The 20,723-nt window shown below is 34.5% G+C and overlaps 1 long non-coding RNA gene across 5 annotated transcripts; it reads right to left on the bottom strand.

The window, feature by feature from the left end:
- Nucleotides 1-2,325: 2,325 nt before the first annotated feature.
- Nucleotides 2,326-5,572, bottom strand: LOC111909530 (uncharacterized). 5 transcript variants are annotated; one of them, XR_002856221.3, is made up of 7 exons: nucleotides 5,028-5,572; nucleotides 4,889-4,947; nucleotides 4,055-4,213; nucleotides 3,534-3,659; nucleotides 3,296-3,402; nucleotides 3,141-3,201; nucleotides 2,326-2,496 (listed from the first exon to the last, which is right to left on the bottom strand). It is a non-coding gene; the product is annotated as an uncharacterized LOC111909530 (long non-coding RNA). The 5 variants fall into 5 exon arrangements; XR_002856222.3 differs by having other exon boundaries at nucleotides 3,291-3,402; XR_002856220.3 differs by having other exon boundaries at nucleotides 3,141-3,402.
- Between the last annotated feature and the right edge of the window lie 15,151 nt (nucleotides 5,573-20,723).

The raw sequence follows: 20,723 nt of genomic DNA on the forward strand, positions 1-20,723 counted from the left end.
TCGGAGCTACAATATATATCCAGTTTGTAGATTTTGGGATACAAAAGTTCATATTCTCTCTACTCTGATGAAATTTGAGGCTTGAAATTTTGAATAATTAGCACCGGAAGACAAATGTTTCATTCTTTAAGAATATGAGAATATTCAGCAGCAAGCATATTATTCTATTAGAATATTCAATAAGGAATGTTATATTCTAATAGAATAACTACAACAAAACGCTAAGATTTTGTTTAAGAATATTCTACAACAAATGATTTATTGTGTAAGAAGGGGATATGATTTTGTTATTCTTTAATAATGTTATTTCTTACATGCTAACAAAATAGTAGCAAGAAGTTTGTTAGTTTTTTATCAATATAATAGCATAAATGAACGTCTTCCCAAGAATATTTGATTTTTTTAAGTTAAAACGATTCTTCACCTTAAATTCTATAAGATGATTTGTTTTTAAGTTAAAAAGTTGTTAAATTACTAATTAGTCTTTATTAGTTTATGGTTGAAATTCTCATATAATATCATTCTAACATAATATTATTCTGATAAAATAAAATCAGTTATGATTAAAAATTACGTTAAATTTAAAATAGAATTAATTAAATAAAATCTGATTTTTTAAATTAGGATAACTTAATTATCTCTTAAAACCCGATATTTTCCATTTTAAAATATAGTTTAAATGACTAAAATACTCTTACAATGAAAACTTGGTTGATTATATGATACATATTATTCCATTGTAATATCAAAGACTCTCAAATCAAATCTATTTATTCTTTTCATCGATTGGTTCAGAATTCCTTACGACCACATAATAAATGTCATCCACATTATAGCTTAGCCACACACACACACACACACACACACAAACACACACACACACACACACACATATATATATATATATATATATATATATATATATATATATATATATATATATATATATATATATATATATATATATATATATATATATATATATATATGGCTAGGTTATAATGTGGATGGACAATCATTGTGCGTATGTGTGGACAACGTTATTCTATGAGAATTACGATCAATCATACAAAAATATCGTCATTTTCATATATTTTCACTAATTCTTATTCATTTTTGTTTTTACGCATCGTTTTTCACTCATTTTCATTCTGACAGAATACCACTCAATAAACATTCTGACAGAATAAGAATAATAATAAAAAGTCTATAACAACTTTATAGACGATTTAATTAGTGAGAATGTGTGATGATAACAATAGTTATGTAAGATTGAACGTATTCATATTATCAAACAACATGTTTTCTTTGTCATTCTCACAAAATATCATTGTCCACACGTCCGCACAATAGATGTAAATCCACATTTGAACCTAGCTCTCTCTCTCTCTCTCTCTCTCTATATATATATATATATATATATATATATATATATATATATATATATATATATATATATATATAGACTTAGGTTCAAATGTTTTCACTATCTATTGTGTGCATGTATGATTAATTCTGGACCAATCATTTTAGTTATTTTAAGAAAGTAATTAATGCATATTAAATGTAGAATATGTAATTAATATATATTATATCTTCAATATGTAATATGCATTAATTACTTTCTTAAAATAACTAAAATGATTGGTCCAGAATCAATCATACATGCCCACAATAGATAGTGAAAACAAAATAACCTAACCTTATATATATATATATATATATATATATATATATATATATATATATATATATATATATATATATATATATATATATATATATATATATATATATATATATATATATATATATATATAGGGTTGAGATCGGTTAAGAACTCAAAGTTTCTCGAGAACCCGAGAACTAAAAGTGGAGCGTTGGATCAAAAATAATTCGTTAAGGACATGATCGTCATCTTTTCAATCTTATTTAATGTTTAATTTTTTTGTGTTATTTGATATATGAAGATATATGTCTAAAAATCAACAAAATAACTTAAAATTTCGGATTTTTTTTTTTAAAAAGTAATTTTCGATTTTTTTTTTAAAAAGTAATTTTCGATTTTTTTTTTAAAAATTGAGATTTTTTATTTTTTTTCAAAAAACATGAATTTAGAAAAAATGAATTTTTCTTTTAAGAAAACTGCATCTTTTTTTTCAAAAAAAAAAAACTGCATTTTTTTCAAAAAAAAAAACCTGCGATTTTTATAAAAAAGTGCAAATTTTTTTAGAACTGTATTTTTTTAACAAAAAACTCAACGTTTAAGGTGCATATATGCATATTTTTTCGAATGCATATATGCATATTTCTTATATAAGAAAATTATAAAAAATCTTTTTTTTATTAATCAATCTATAAACATAATACAAGTATTTTATTCGATAAAAAATACAAAGATTCAAAGTGTTATCATTTCTTCATATCAAGATTTTCATATTTTCTTCAATTTATCACTTTTCACCTCTTCAATATTTTCCAAAAATTCTTCAAAATCTACAAAAAAATAAAAACAAATTGATTAATGCAAGAACACGTACATGTATATATCATGTAAGATTTACATATGATTATATAATGTGATATTCACATATGATTGTATCTTTTAAGATTTAAATGTGAAATTCACAAGAAAATTTTAAAAAATAATTAACGAAGAACACTTACACAAAATGCATGTGTGCATATAGACGTAATTCATATGTGATTCACTTCTGATTTACATGTGAATCTCATGTAATTGAGATGTGCTTCACTTATGATTTACATGTGATTTACATGTGAATCATATATAACACATGTGATTTACATGTGAATCACATGTAATTCATATGTAAATAACATGTAAATCACATGTAATTTATACGTGAATAACATGTGAATCACATTTAATTCATATATGATTTACATGTGATTAATATTTGAATAACATGTGATTTACATGTGAATAACAAGTGATTTACATGTGAATCATATGTAATTCATATGTGAATAACATGTTATTTACATGTGAATCACATGTAATTCATATGTGAATTACATGCGTATCACATGTGATTTATATGTGATTTACATGCAAATCACATGCAATTTACTTAATAAGGTTAAAAAAAATCAAGAAGAGAAGAAAAAAAAGTTACCCAAGGGATTTTCTAGAAGGTTGCCATTGTTGGTTCCAACATCAATCATGATAGGAAAAACCTATTACAATGAAAAAAAGGAAAAAGATATATGTTTGCAAGTGAGAAATTTTAGAAATACGTATATATTAAGATGGATAATGTGCAGACATTACTCTCTGAGGATTTATTCCAGCTGCAGCAACATATAAATCCAACTTCCCAATTGCAATTCCAATACCTTAAACTCCTAGATCACCAAGACCCATTATTCTGCTTCCATCTGTAAAAACAATCATATCAACCTACAAAATTTGCAAAAAGGTTTTGAAATTTGAACACAAGAACTAATGTATCTATATCGAATTATTTAAAAAAAAGAAGAATCATATCATTTATTTAAAAGTAGAGTACCTATTGAGCAGGCCAATTATAATCCATTGACATCATTTCTCTATGGCATTTTAATGTGAAATTTTTACTACTTTGTTGTTCATCAAGATGATGCACACCTACCTAGCTTCCTTCAATGGATTACACCTATAAACCAAAATTAAACATTATTTCATTTTACAGATATATTTGTTTTATTAAAATAACAGAAATAATATTAAAAAAGACATACTAAGAAACCTTGTTGATCAAGAAATGCAACAACACACCTAGTTTGGTATTTATTGTCAAAAGTTTGACGGATATTGTTGTATATGATTCGGAAATAAACCATTTTATTTTTTCTTCATAAACTATGTCTACATGAGGTCGCCTTGGTCATTATACTTTAAAAATTATACCCAATTAAACTTTAAAGCAAACAATCAACTGTATCTTATCAAAAAAATCACAGGCATCCTCACAAATTATATGTTTAAAAATGGTCTCTTTTGGAACATAGAAGCATGTATCTATTCAGGTAAAGAGTATGTGAAACTCACCTACACGTTTAAAGGATATCAGAGGAGAGAAAACAAGGAGGGTTGTTAGAAGCAGCAAGACAGAACGTGTAGTCCACCATTGCTGACCAAACCATTCTTGCATCACTCCTAAATGGTGTTCGTGTTCCCCTTCAGACCATGTTCCAGATAGTACATCACCTGTCATCACCACTCACCACCTTTAATAACTAACATCACACCATTTAAACTCCAAATCTTAATTAACAAGCACCCCCTCAGTAATCTGTTATAGTCTCTTCAGTTTTCATATTTATGGAAAATTGCAGATATATCACAAGTGTCATGGAAAAGGACAATTCATCTATCATGAATTGTTTACTTCTCTTTCAAATTTGTTTGGAATTGTCAATCTAAAATTGAATTTTACATTGTATAACATAAAACATATGTCACCTTGAAAAGAATAAAAATGTCATCTTCAGTCATTAAAAAGGAGGAGAAAGAAAGATAATAACTAACGAACATGTCGATTCATAGGATGTGGAAATGAAACCAACTCATGTGTTGTAGGTTATGCTAACTTGAGAAACCTAATTTGGTATATAAATTTGTATATTAAAAAAAATCAAAAGTCACAATTGGAGTCCATTTTGGGAAACAATTGTTCCAAAATAAGAACCTCATCAAGTATAAAGCAAACAATCAACCGTGTCTTATCGAAAAAATCACAGGTATCCTCACAAATTATAGATAAACGTAACATTCAAGGACTTGAAACCTAACGAGCTAAGCTGGTTCAATGTCTCCAGTACCATCTAAACTTGGACCATGGAAAGAAGAGTAAAGTCGTAATTAGAGTTCCTCAGTTGTTACCTGGTTGATTATAGCCATGGCTTCCTCCATTTGCTCTGATTTTCTTTTCCGAGGACAGACTGAGCTAAGAGGAACACAAAGGTTTGTAACTTGAAGTCGAATTTGGTTTTCCATTTGATTAACGATGGGAGAAACTCACCTATGATCAACGAGATAAAGCCGCTCATATCATCGATGTCGGACAGACTTTGGATTGAACGGACGGTGTTGCTACTTCAGAACATCGAGTCGTCCTCTAGCTTGGAGACCGGAAGCTCAAAGGTGAAGGACAATCGGGAGGTTCGGATCGATCGGACCTCTGGCTGATTTATTAGGGCACGAAACTTCGAGAGGGAAGAATGACGCAAGCACCGCGATGTTAAATCTCTCAATCATCGGAGAATCTTCAATGAAGGCGATAAGCTGTGCGTGTTTTCAAGCTTCGGCAATGAGAGAGAGATGACCTTGAGCTCTCACAGATCTTTTCCAATTTCTCTATCTGTTATTCGTTTCTGATGATTTCTGGTTCTCTAATTGCCATTTTTGGTAGCGTATTGGAGATTGGGGGTAGGCTTCTTTGAGCAGATCTAGGTGGCTGCGGGAGTGAAGAACTTCAAATCGGTAGCGTTCGTTACAAATGGTTGGGACTTGGGATTGGATTGTTCATCGCCGCCGTGAAATTACAACTCAATGCAGTGGTTACAAAATATATATATATATATATATATATATATATATATATATATATATATATATATATATATATATATATATATATATATATATATATATATATATATATATATATATATATCAGTTGACACCTATGCTCTCTTTACCGAGTTCAAATACATCAGTTTAACATCTAAATTAAGAGTATCAACATCGATAGGAAAAGGGTTCTTAACATATGAAACATAAATAATAGTTTTCATGTTGTCAAGAGGAAAGTAGCACGAAAAATAAGTAGAAAGAACGTGACTAGGAAGAACGAACTTATTTAAAGAACTTATTAAACTATAAACATTTAATCTTATATTTATTCAACATATAATCAACATATAGTCTTTACGTCTTGCTATAGAAGGAATTGCAAGACTTATAAGTAAGGTTGATATTACGAAGTGATTTTTGACATATTCGAAAAAAAAATGGAAATATGTCACAAAGTAACCAAATATGGAATCATCTTTTTAGGGAATTTCATCGTACAATTGATGCTCATCTAAATATAAAATAGTTAATTTAGTGGATTTGAATCACAACTAAGGAAACAAAAATTTCAATTCAACAAATAATTAAGGAAAAATAGATATATGGAAAATAAATAAAAAATGATTAATTATGAGATTAAAAAAATGTACATGAATAACATCAATAAAGGACCATTGCGAGCCGAGGTAAGGAAGACTATGTTCAAATGGGAAACCTTAATCTTACCATAAAAATTCTCTTCCTTTTGCTATCACTAATTGTTTACCGAGACGAGCCCATGGAAAATCAATAACCGGAGAACATAACCCTTAGTTCGAAATTTCAACATGAACTGAAGCTCGCGAAGTGGAAAGAATACAATGGTTGAAACCCTAAGAAAATCTAAGCGGAGAACGAAAGTGTCACAAAAACGTCATCATGGCTTCAAGTGCGACTATACGATTGCACTTCATAAATGCAAGCAAAGTTGAAGCAAAACCCTAATTTGCGCCACATGTTAATTTTTGAACCAACAAGATGGAGATGAAACACGATATAGAGACGGAGAACTATAACATGGAAGTTGTATTTCGAGATGTTATACACAATCACAAAGAATTGCGATGTTTTTCTTTTCTAAAATTTTGTATGTCATTATTTTTTTTAATAATCATATAATTTTAACATAAACAATTACGCATGACGTAGGTTATTAGTATTTCACTAATGATGACATAACTTTTATGACAGGCTGTCTTGTTGTTATAAATTTGGTATGTCGTAATTCACCTGTTATTAAAAATCTTTTTGCTAATAGCGGAATAATTGAACATTCATGAACATCCTTCAGTTAATTGATGTTGAACTACACAGATGGTCACTATGGTTTGCCAAACTTTCACATGTCGTTAATTTTTTTTTTCTTGATGATCGTTCTTAACTTTAAAAAAATTAGATGTTTGGTCCCTAGCCATTTGGCGATGTGACGTGACACTTATTTTTGATCCTTGGATCAAAGTTTTGGCATTGTTGGACCGTGTCTTTGGACTCACATTATTTTTATCTGGACTTCATTTTATGGATGTTTCACGTTTTTAGCAGGTTATTCTTTGAAGAATTTTGGTGTATTATGATTCGAGAACTCGAGATGTTTTTCAGATTTTTGAATCCGAAGTATTTCTTTTATTAGATCTTCTACTTGCTCATGGTGACCTTCTTCTTCGGGTAATTATGACCGGTTTGAAGATTTGAATCTTATTTTTTCTGCTTCATTGGTGGTTCCTTGAAGCCGAAGACCTTCATTTCAGAGATTCATGTCCAGTTTCTGACTTCACAGACACTTCAGAGTTTCAGAGACATTTCAGCATTAAGTTATCACCAAGTTTCACTTTATTACCACACTTGCTAGTCAGATTACTGTATTATAGCCCTGCATCACTTATTGTATCTCTCATCATTTGTAAGCATTTAGGGAGCGAATGTTGGAGCATGGAAATGTTCTACAAATAATGAGTGATAGTTAGGTTGTATTTTTCCATTTATTGTATTGTTGGTGTATTTTACTCTCCCTCATATATAAAGGGAGAGGTGGTGACTTTCTTAAGTGTGCACTTATCTTACAATGTAATCCAGAGAGAGAGAGAGAGAAAAGTGGTGGGTTCTCCCACCTAGGGAGAGTTGAACTTGTTGATCAACAGACTTCTTTATTCGAACTCATAATATGTTTTTCGTGTTCATACTTACAAAAACACAATTAATCTCGAGATATCTTACTTTCGCATCCACCGTTCGTATAAAAATGGGTTCCTACAGAGAGATCCATCACTGAAGTTCTTCAGCACCGGAATCTGCCTGACTTGATTGGTTGGTGGCCACATAACAGTTTGAAAAGGCTTATTTGTCTTGGGATCCAGTACATTAGGGAAGCTCTTTATAAAAGACTCAGCAGTCTTCATACCATAGAATCCCTTCTTTACTTGATCTTACAAGAATAGCTTGAAATGATTTGCCTTTGCATCTCCAGAAGGATTTGCAAATGGAGCACTTGATAGTTCTGAAAGATCAACCCTAGTCCATGAACTGAAATCATGGAAGTCTTTGTATTACTCCACATTTTTTCTTTTGCGTCTCATTAACCACATGTTCAGCCAGTCATGAAAGCCCCATGAGACAATTCCCGTCCTATCACCATACATGTGTCCAAATTTCTTCCTTTCAATATCAGTGACGGTGATTTTGGGTTGATCTCCAGAAGCGTTTTGATCAGAGGATTTTTTGAAAAGAAGTTGCTTTTTCTTGTCATAAGCTGCTAACATAGCATGCTTGAGTGCAACAACGTTTGGTGCTTGAGCTGGTTCCTTGTCGAAGCGATCGACAATCGTAGTTCTTCTTTGAGTGGGCGAGACAAAAGGGGAGTCTTGAACTTGTTGATCAGCAGACTGGCCAACGATGAAATTTTGAACTGAAGACTTGAATTTGTCTCCAAATTCTTCTGCCAACTTCTTCTTAAGATCAAAATAACTTGCAGTCAAGGCTCCCAGATGGGTTTGCAGATCCGAAATTTGCTGAGTTTTTAAGGTTTTATCTGCGTCAAGATCTGCAACCTGAATTTTCAGTTGGACCTTTTCAACTTCAAGATCAGCCACTTGGATATCAAGCTCAATATTCTTCTTATTAAGAATGTTTATTTCCTTTTGAAGTTTAGTTATGGTGGGATCATCCTCTTTTGAGTGGCCTTCCTCAATAAAAATTCCCTTAGCTCGGCTGGGAGTCACTGAGATGTGTTCATGGGCCAAATGTAGAGCAAGCCTCTCAGAGGCAACATCATGATAGGGACTAAGAGGAGATGATCCCGAAGGAACTGAGGAACCACCAGCTTCAAAAAAATGTGCTCGATCCTTCATTGGATGGAATAGGTGAAGTAGCAACAGAAGTAGTAATTGGTGAAGTTGATAGGCCTTGAGATAGTTCAGACACAAATACACCCGGTCTAGGATCAAGTCTTCTCCTCTTCAATGAAGGCGAGGAGGTCTGAGTTGTCAGAGGTTTACTCACTTTTGGCTCAATAGTAGGAGGAACATTCTCAGAGGGAGGAATCTCTGAAGATGTCTCCATAGGAGTTGAAGTTTCAGCCATTTGTTTTGGAAAAGGAGGCATAGTCTCAAGAACGTCTTCTGACTCCCTTATCTCCGTTGTTGGATGAGCAACATCATGGATAGTGTCAAAGAAAGAGTCAAGATCCTTATTTGACAAGAAATTATCATTTCCTCCAAGATTTAATGAATTGTGATCTTTGTTGAAGCCAAAAGATCGCGATCATTGAATGAGTCATTATCACCTTCAACGTTTTCAGATGCATTCTCCATTGTTCCCTCACTATAGTCACTTTGAACATGCACTGAAGTCAATTCATGTTCTTCAGCTACAATCGCGTTAGGAATAGCAACATCTTCTTCATGATCTGAAACCGTAATGACATCATCTTTTGGAAACACATGTTCTGAAGATACACGCTCTGAAGATACTTTGTCTGAAGACTTGTGAGATTCAGATGGCTCATTCAACTCAGCAAACTTGCCAAACTTCACCAGGGGAAACCTTCCTTGAAAAACGACTTTCCCTTTTCTATTTTGTTTGATCAACCCAAAAGTGTGTGGACCAAGAGACTTCATATCCAAGGTTTCTCCGTCTTTGACTATTTTAGGAAATTGCACATCAATGAACACCTGAATAAACCTGAGATACATCAAGAATGTGTCTCTAGTCTTTGTGTTGATGTTCACAACAAATTCGTCCAGGATAAACCTTGAGAAGTTGAAATTGATTCTTGCAGCAAGAGCAGTAATGGCTCCTGTGTTTCTTAATGAGATCTCATCAGCACTAATTCGTTTGCCGGAAGTGCAGTTTACAAAGATGTGAGCCAAGAATCTCCAATAAGGTGGCAGTAGTTTCTTTATTTTGGGAGGAAATTCGCCTTCATAGCCCATCTTATCAAGAATTTCTTGAGCTTCATCAGTTGCAATTTTAGTAGGGAAGGTAGATTGATCATCAATTTGTAAGGCGTCTCTGATGGATTGCTCTGTTATGATAACTTTGCACCCTTTTACATCAGCTTCAATAAATATAGATCTATCATTTCCTTTCTTCAACTTAGCAGACTTCTAGAACTCTTTGATGATTCCTTGATAGACTACAGGATTCATGATAAGAGTATTGGACAAGCAGCATTCCCTTAACCCATGAATCATTTACATGAACTCTCCATTAGCAATAGGAGGTTCAGCTAGAAGGATTGTCAGGTTGTGACTATCAGCAAATTTGAGCTCTGCCATTTCAATCTGTACTAAGCCAAGCCAAATGAGAAAACAATATATTTAAACATTTAAAATTGATGTTTTACTCATGTTTGCAATTCAGATTGGTTTTTAAGTGAAACACACGAAGAGAAATCAACTTTATTTGACCAAAATGGAGTTCACGGCCATAAACTGCCTAGCCGCAAACGGCCTAGCCGTAAACGCCGACAGTTGGTTTTTCATCGATTAAACCTTGAAAACAAGTTGATTTGAAGCGAGTTTTTCATATTCCTGGTCGGATTTAGCATATCTTTGAAGCTATCAGATTAATTTCACAAAAAATTCACAATTTTTTTTGAGAGAGAGAGAGAATCTAGAGAGTTTGTGGCCGAGAACTCAGAAAATGAGAGGGTGGAGTTGATTTCGGTTGTAAACTCCTTTATATACCCGGTTGAAAAATTGGGCTACAATCGACAATGTATAAAACGAAGTCCAATACCCCAAAACTTTTTAAAAATAAAACATTTTGAGGATAAAAAAAATATAAAACTAAAAATAAAAATAAAATAAAATCAAAAATTCAGAATTAAAGAGAAAATAAATCTTGTTTCATCTCAACTGACACTGAAAATAATTTTGTAACATTGGGATCAAAGTTATTAGACAGCGTTAGTCCGCTTATCGGTACCTCTACCTTCATGTCTATGTTTGGTCAATCGCAGGTATTGTGGTCTATTTAAACATGAAAAATTTGTGATAAGTTTTGGACAAGCTAAGAGTGACATGACCATAGATCCTATGAATCTATATATACATCCTAAGGACCATTCAGCTGACGACAACCAAGGATATTGTTGTCCACCTAAATTGAGCAGCGAGATCTACAGACAACCTATAAGTGTTCAATTTTAATTGTATTAGAACGTGTTTCCTGCTTCCTAATATACCCAATAATCAAGGACTTCCAGAATACTCCTTACTTCATATGAGCAGACAATTATTGAGAAAGAAGTTAGATTTAGAATGCATATGTTGTACACTCACGTCGGATCTCTTCCAATCACGCAAAGAGTGAAACATATGACTAACTAGAGTTTAGAGGGATTGAGAAGTAGAAGGTTGCATATGCTGTGTACCAGGTCGGATTGTTAGTCACACAAAGGAGACAACATATGGCTAATAGGTAGAAAGAATAGCATAAAGGAAGATGCAGAGAGACAGAGTTGCATATGGTATAGTCCACGACGGATCTTTCGATCACACAGAGGAGGTAACATATGACTGACAGTAAGAAAGAACGAAATAACTTTCTACAGACCTAATTTATCGGAATTCCCCAGTCGCCCTGTCAATACCGGACTTAAGGACGAAGTCCGCACATCGAGGAAAAGTTAATCCACAGTTCTAGATACAGATCATTTAGTGTATCCACAGATTCCCATGTATATCTCTCTACTCAACCTACCCAAGCGTCGTATTGTTAGACTAAATGGAACTATCTAGGTCAAGATTTGTCAAGTCTCTAAACTCCTTAAGTTCATCTGATCCTAGTCAAGTCCATTTTGAAAAACTTTCGTGCCTACCAGCGCATCGAGCACATAACTATGACAATTCGACTTTGGTACCTTACGCAGATTCAAATTGCCTATTATCACATGATTATATCACTTCCCAACACATCACCTACAAACAAAAACTATTAACAACATATTTTAATTTTCTGATTTTCTAATGTTTTTTTTTATTTTTGGAATATTTTCTGAAAAAAATAAAACAAAAATAACACAATTTTTGGATTTTTGATATTCTAATTTTTTCTTGGTTTTTGTTTATTTCTCCCCTTAAATTTGTGCATGGGTGAGAATGAAATGTAAAATGCACAAATTTAAACTATAATAAAACAAAAGTTAGTCCTCAAAAGGAATCATTTTCAAAAAGCTCACAAGCACATCGAATTGAGCTTAGTTAAACGGCTTTGTGAACAGATCCGCCACATTATTAGCAGTGCGAACCTGTTCCAGCCGAATGAGCGAACGCTCATAATAATCTCCGATGAAATGAATTTTGATATCAATGTGCTTGGTTTTCGAATGCTGAACTGGATTTTTTGCATTCTGAATCGCAGCCTCATTATCACAGAATATAGGGGTTTCTACGTAATTCAAACCGTAATCCAACAATTGATGTTGGATCCATATAACTTGAGAACAACAAGCAGAGGCAGCAACATATTCCGCTTCTGCTGTTGAGGTTGAGACGACATGCTGTTTCTTGCACTACCAAGACACCAGCCGGTCACCAAGGAATTGACATCCTCTTGATGTAGATTTCCTGTCAAGCTCACAACCTCCATAATTAATGTCAGCAAATGCATATAAATCAAATTTAGAATTTTTCGGATACCAAAGACCCAAATTTGGGCTGCCTTTGAGATACCGAAAGATTCTTTTGACAACAATAAGATGTGAAAGTTTAGGATTAGCCTGATAGCGTGCGCATTGACAAAATGCAAACATGATGTTTGCACGACTTGTAGTTAGATACATCAATGAACTGATCATCGATCTATAGTGAGTTTGATCTATGCATTCGCCATCAGTATCTGGAGTCAACATGGGTCTCTCAGCCATTGGCGTCAAGACAGGTTTTGCGTCTTGAAACCCGAACTTCTTAAGTATATCGACCAGATACTTTGATCGATGGATCAGAATTCCGGTTGATCTTTGTTGGACCTGAAGCCCCAAAAACATGGTCATTTCGCCTAATGAGCTAATCTTGAACCTCTTTTTCATCACTCCTTCGAACTCTGTGCAAAGTTGTGGACTTGTAAACCAGAAGATAATGTCGTCAACTTAGATCTTGACTAGAATATGATCATTATCCACATGCTTGATGAACAATGTTTAATCGATTGTGCCGCGAGAATATCCATGTTCGAGCAAGTGCTTTGTGAGAGTTGCATACCACGCTCGAGGAGCTTGATGTAACCCATACAACGCCTTGTCCAACTTATAGACATGATTGGGAAACTTCAAGTTAACAAACCAAGGGGTTGATCAACATAGATTTTTTCCTTCACCTTGCCATACAAGAAGTCCGTCTTGTCATCCATCTGATAAACAGTGAAATTCATGTAGGAAGCGTATGCAAGGAAAATATAGATAGCCTCTAAGAAAGCCACCAGAGCATAAACCTCAGTGTAGTCAAGACCCTTAATTTGTCTAAACCCACGAACTACCATCTTTCCTTGTTGTGCATTATGACACCGAAATCATCGTGCTTATTGTGGTATACTTAACGTGTGTCAAGAGACTTTTTGCCCTTGGGAAATTCAACCAGCGTCCAAACCCTGAGTTTTTCAAATTGATTTAAATCTTCGTGCATAACATCTACCACGCTAGGCTCATTCAAAGCCATTTCAACGTTCTTTGGATCTATTTGAGAGATAAAGAAAGAATAGAGGCATTGATTAACATCTCCACTCTGGCTTCTTGTTCTAATACCATCACCCAACTGGCCAATGACATTATCGATCGGATGATCGCATTGAATGCATGAAGGTATCTCCTGGCTGTTGTCATTGAGTGAAACAGGAAGATTGTGAATGTTTATAACTCCGTCATTTGCCGAATGATCTACTTCAAATGAACCGGTCTCATTTGTAGGATCTGCCAAAAAATCATTTGGGATTTGTTCAGGAAAGATAAGTTCCATAAAAGTTTGAGTAACAGCGGAACCATCTCTTGACATGAACTCTCTTTCATCATGAGTTAGAGGTCTAGCATCAGCATCTAGAGCATTTTGTTGACTTGGAGATTCTGGAAAAGTAATTGGAACAGATGACTCCACCGCAGGAATTTCAGAAGACACTATTGGCGGTCTGTAAACAACTTCTTCATCTTCATCTTCAAGTACAGTCTTCGAACTAGAAGTAGAACCAGATAAACTATCTGAATACACATTGAACGATTTGAACAATGACGTGTAGTCAAAAAGCCAATTAGGACCCTCTCTAGCATCCGTTTCATTCTCCTTTAGCCAGTGCACATCGAAGGATTCTACGATTTGATTTTTTCTTTTGTTGTAGACCCAATACGCAGTGCGAGCAGCATACCCCACAAAGTAGCAGTCATCAGCTTTGGCATTAAACTTTGGGTTGGACTCCAGGTGAAGAAGGGTACAAGGGCAGCCAAATACACAGAAATAGCTGACAGATGGCTTGTGACCATATAGAATTTCATATGAAGTCTTCATTTGGGCTTTGTTGATCAAAACACGATTCTTAACATAACATGCGGTGTTGATCGCCTCAGCCCAAAAGAAAACAGGTAATTTGGAGTCACACATCATCATCCTTGCAGCGTCTTACAGCGTTCGATTCCTCCGTTCAGCAACACCGTTTTGATGAGGCGTGCGAACAGAACTGAATTGACGCATCATACCCTTTTTGGCGCAAAAGTGATCCAAAACCACGTTCTTGAATTTTGTTCCATTATAAGTTCGAAGCGCCTTCACCCAATTATTTGTTTGGTTCTCTATCATTACGATGAACTTCTTGATCAGATCAGATACCCCAGCTTTGTTGGATAAGAAGAAAACCCACGTGAAACACGAGAAGTCATCTATCACAATGAGACAATATGAATTCCTGTTGATGCTTAGGACATTGACCAGAACAAATAAATCCACGTGCAACAATTGGAGCACCCGACTGATTGAATTTATCTGTTTTGGCATGTGTGGTTTCCTATGATGCTTTCCATGGGCACATGACACACACTTGTCAAATGTTATGAAGTCTCTGACAGGCAGGCCACGCACCATTTCATTTTTAGCAAGATGATTCAGATTCTTAGCATTCGAATGACCGAGTCGTCAGTGCCACATCATAGCATTTTGTTCTGAGACTTTTGAAAAGAGGCAGGTGACTTGCTCAGGAATGTTGCTATTCATGTCTATAATGTATGAATTTCCATCCCGATTTGATTTAACAAGAATCCACTCATCCGGGATGACAATGCCTGACTTTAAGATCAGAGACTCTTTATCAGTAAAATGTGTTGAATAACCCTTGTCACAAATCTAACAGACGCTCAACAAGCTGTGCTTTAACTCAGAAGCATAGTTGGCATTCTCAAAACTCAGCACTCCGTTTTTCATAGTTCCTCTCTGAGTGATTTTTCCGCCCTCTGCGCCGGCAAAGGAAATGAATCCTCCATTAAAAGTATGAATGTCAGTCAATTGGGAGATGTCTCCTGTCATATGCCGGGACCAGCCGCTGTCGACATACCAAGGTATGACGACATTCCTCCGCAACTGTCCCCGCAAGATGAGCAGAATTATTTAGATTTCGGGATCCATGCCATTACTTTCCTAGGTTGACCCTTTACAATTACAGATTTATCTTTTAAACGTTTTAATTTTGAATCGTCGTTTAAAACACTTTCAGAGGATGACGATGATTGGTTGGAAGTTAATTTGGGCATCCACTGGTACTTAGGTTTCTTAACAATCACTGGTGGTTTTGAAACATTTTTCTTTTCAGTTTTCTTTGAGTATTTGGATTTTCTACCAGAAGTGTTTGAAGATCCTGATCTGCTCTTTGACAAAACCGATCTTAGTTGAGCCTTGTTCGATTTTGGCAAATTGTTTGTGACTTTTGTTATTGAAAACCTGTTTGTTCTTTTGAAAAACTGCCCTTTTCTTGTTTTGATTAGCCTTCCAATCATCATCTCGAAAATGACCTCTTGAGGACTTTCTAGTTAAATACCTTCCTCTAGACTCGTTCTCTCCTCTTGGTGACAAAAAAATGCACAATAGCCCGATTGGAACAATTCCTAGCGATGTGACCAGCAGTACCACAATTGAAGTAAATCTGTTTATTGTTATTGGAACTGGTACTGCCTTTTTATGATTTATTTTCTTTAATGACACTCTTACTTTTTCCATAAGAACATATGCAAGAATCAGATTGTGCGATAGGTAAGGGTGAATCAAGTTGTGTAATTTGTGGAGTGGGTGTACTTTTAACAGCAACATCGGGAGCATCAGGAATATCAGGATTATCAAACAAGTCATCAAATGTATCAAAAAATTCAACTCAACATGATTCGATGCAGAAGCATCACAAGATGTATCTTTGATTTTAACATCAGAAACAAAAGAGTTATCATTTCAAACAGAAACAGGAGGTTCAGACACATTTTTATTATTAGAAACACATCCCTCAGCTTCTTGCTTTGACTGATTTAAGGATTGGTCTACATGGGAAGTAAAAACATTAGTATTTTCAACATTAATAATGCCTCCTGAAACAAAACCAGTTGGTTTGCCATAAACCATGAATGGTTCGTTGGCAATCTCCTCTTTAGTCAAAGGGTGATACTGATATGTGTGAATGAAAGGAGGAGGTACTTTATCGTATCCTAAAACCTTTTGCTGGCTATTTTTAAATTGCAGACAATGATCTATCATGTTCGCAACTACTTCGCTTGACACATAAAATTTTCTAAAATCAAAATCTGCTGTTTCAATTTGTCTTTTAATGTGTTAAGCTCAACAGTTAATTCAACAAGTTGTCTCTTAACATAGTCATAATTTTCACATTTATTACTATAATCTTCCTGAAACTTCCTAAAGTCTTTGATTTTTGCTTCTAATTCAGCCTTTAGGGGTTTTCGTCCTTTCCTGAGTTGATAACCTTCATATCTCAAGTCCTCATTCTCTCTACGTAATGATTTTATGTGCTCAAGAAGATTTTTAACATTATCAATGCATGTTTGAGAATAGGAAGATGGACTTACCTCTTTCTTTTCGGATTCTAAAGTAGAAGATACCATTAAGGCAAACTGCAACTCCATCATTTCTTCTCTAGAATCAATCTCAGTTTTTTCATAGGAATGTCATTGATTTGAGCCAAGTGAGCATTTTCAGGTCCTGAAATATTCAGTGCCTGAATCTGGTCCTCCCAGTCAAAAGACTGAGCAACCACTGCCATATTAGTAGTCTCACTGTTGACAACAACACTTCCACGACTGTTTCCCACTGGGACCATTGTTCCATCACTACTTACTCTTCTATCGGGTTTAGAACATTCACGAGCAAAATGACCTGGCTCGTGACAGTTGTAGCAACGCAGCTTTCCTTTGTTAAACCCTGTCTTCTTGTTAGCATTCATTCCTCAGTTTTTCTTTCCCATCTTCTTTGCAAATTTCTTCGCCCTGTATACTGCCATAGCTATCTGCCACGTAATATCCATTTCTTCCACATATTCTAAATGAATTTGATCCAGGTCAACAAATAAGAGTTGAGGTGGGAGCTCTCCAGCTACAAAATCATTGTAACAATTGACAAGTCCAGTGGCAAGAGCTAAATTTTCATCGCTTTCTTTGGAATTTGACGAAGGAACCATAACTGGTGTATTGGAGGAGGGAGCAACTTGTGGAGCAACAAAAAATTGACTTTGTGGATGAGGCATAGATGATGAAGCAGTAAATGATGTGGTTGATTGTCACACCCCAAAACCAAGAACGGCGGAAACGTTCTGGGGCGGAGGACGTCATGTACAATATCACAACAATGAAAAGTAGTAAACAAGCAACAACATTATCCATTGCATTAATAATATAATTTTAATACAAGTGTGTTCTGTCAAATTTTGATAAACACTAAAGCATAAATCAAAATGAAAGATGCGTCTTGATCGAGCACCATCTTCCCTAAACCTTACATCGGTACCTGTCTATTGATGACCTGAGGATGCAAGTTATTTTGAAAGCGAGTATCAGCTTTAAAGCTGGTGAGATCATAAGTATTTTAGTGTCTTAATTTGTATGTAAGTATTTGTAGGTATATGAATTGTAAGTATTGAGAATGTATATGAACTGTAAGTATAAAAACATATATGAATTGTAAGTGTAAAAATGTTTTGTATGATCCTAGGAAGCCCTATGTTTCCTACTAATCGTATCCTTCTACCAAGGCATCTAGTGTTTGTGTGTATGGCTCATGTAAGAGAGTGTATCTTCCCAAATCTGACTATCATTAACCAAAAACATAGTTTCTACATTACCGTGCGTTGTGTGAAAATTCACGAAGTGAATGTAATGGGAAAAGTACAATCGTACCTATTACCTTAAATAGTACTATGGTGTAGTGTCGAACTACAATCGTACCTATTACCTTAAATCTAGGGTAATACTTCCAAGTACTGTAGTATTTGTAATAAATAACTACATCGGTACTAAATTGCCTTATTTGAGGGATAAGATATAATGTGATGGCTAGATCCCAGGCTAGACGCTCCCCTATCAAAGGGATTTTGGGACCTACACACGACCCTTGCATATCTGCAAGCCGTGAACATCCACATTACTATGATCATGTATACCCGATATAACTATCACAATTACGTTGTGATTCATCGGTATAGTTAGATCCTGAACTTGTTCCATGTTATAGCACCTAGTGACGTCTGTTCTATGTATATGTAAGCGTACTCATGTAAGTGTGATCATGTAATTGTATAGTAATGTACTGTAGTGTTCTAGTTGTAATGTATGCTCTCTCTATCTAGCAAGTATAGTAATGTACTGTAATGTTCTAGCTGTAATGTATGCTCTCTCTATCTAGCAAGTATAGTAATGTACTGTAATGTTCTAGAAAGTATTGACTCATGAATGAACTGACTCATTGTATGATATCGCGTTCTAGTAATAGTTCTAGTATCTTCCTAAACTACCAATATGGTAGTTTACTAGTAATCTAACTGGTACGTATGGACATGGATGAATACCCTTGCTACCCAAAGGCATTGGATGATCTGGAAGGACCTTTATGACTATATATGTACATATGATATATAACTAATATTTAAACAACCTTTGGACGGATACCCGATATCCCACCAGACCACATCTCAAGCGCGAAAAGGAAATAGGGTGGATAGCCTTCCTACGTCTTTTAAACATTTCTTATATAACTATACATATAGAGGCATGCAATTTATAATATAAAAGCATAAAATAAGTTTTATAAAACCTTTGATCAAAATTATTATCTAAGAAAAGATCGACTTGATGTCAATCTATAAAACAGTTTGAAAGCATGGGTTTGATAAAAAAAGTTTAAGTATAAAGAAACATTTATTTGAAACACAATTGTAAATGAGTTTGAAATGGGACATACAAAGTAAAATGTACAGTTTAATAAGGAGTTTTAAACATATGAAGTGTTTATAAAAACATTTGAAGGAAACTGTTTGGTAAAACGGCTAATGAGTAGCCAATCATTTGAATGCTGCTTATTAATCACATGTGATTGATATAATAATCAGCATAATTCTACTTGTATCCCCCCATAAAACATTTAAAAACAGTTAAAACATTGATTAAGGGGTATGAACTCACCTGTTGTGGGTGATACGTATGAACTAAAGAGGTAGGACAGCTAGGTGTCAAGTGAAGAATTTAGACACACACAATGGTCCTAATCACATATGAAGATATATGTATATAAACAATTAGTGATTATAACACTAATTAACAAAGTCAAGACACTCTAAGGCATGACAAACACTTTGTATAAGTGTTATAAGTGTTCAGGAGTGCATCTAAGTGTTGTTGGGAAAAGCTAGTATGATTGGGGTTCAAGGAACACTCTTAAAATGAGTTTACTCCCTAAGGATCAACACCCCTTGAGTTTACGGTCGTAAAATCTTGAGTTTATGGTCGTAAACTCCTAACCTTATGACCATTTGGTGATTTGAAGTCTTCTAAGCTATTCCAAGCATTCTTACTTCATGATTTAGCCTTAGGAAGTGTTGTGTGGCATCAAAACACTCCTAAATGGAGTTTATAGTCTAAGGACCATTTCTCCATGAGTTTACTACCTTAAAATCAGGAGTTTACTACCTTAAACTCATGAGTTTACTACCTTAAACTCCTAAGTTTGGTATTTGGCGGTTTTCAAGTCCTTAGCTCAAACATGGCACTAGTCTAGGTTAGATTCTAAGCATAAGGAGCATACATGGGACATTTACAGACCTTTTTGGGTGTTTACGGTTTTGGGACATCCCCAAACTGTAAACACATATAAATGGGTGTTTTCTTGGTCCTTTTGGTGATATACACATCAAGGATGGATCTATACAAGTTCCTATGGCATTGTGAAGCATCTAGACACCCTAAAGGACCCTAAGGCACTATGTTTGGTGTTTACGGTTTTGGGAGCCTCCCAAAACCGTGAACACTTTGTTCTTGGTGTTCTTGGGACTTTTCCTTGGTATAAACATGTATAGCTAGCTTTATATGACTCTAGGATAGAAGTACTTACATTGTGGAAGCTTGAAATGAACTTTAAGTCCAAGA

The sequence above is a fragment of the Lactuca sativa genome, chromosome 3 (genome assembly GCF_002870075.4).
Source record: "Lactuca sativa cultivar Salinas chromosome 3, Lsat_Salinas_v11, whole genome shotgun sequence".
NCBI classification, from domain to species: domain Eukaryota; kingdom Viridiplantae; phylum Streptophyta; class Magnoliopsida; order Asterales; family Asteraceae; genus Lactuca; species Lactuca sativa.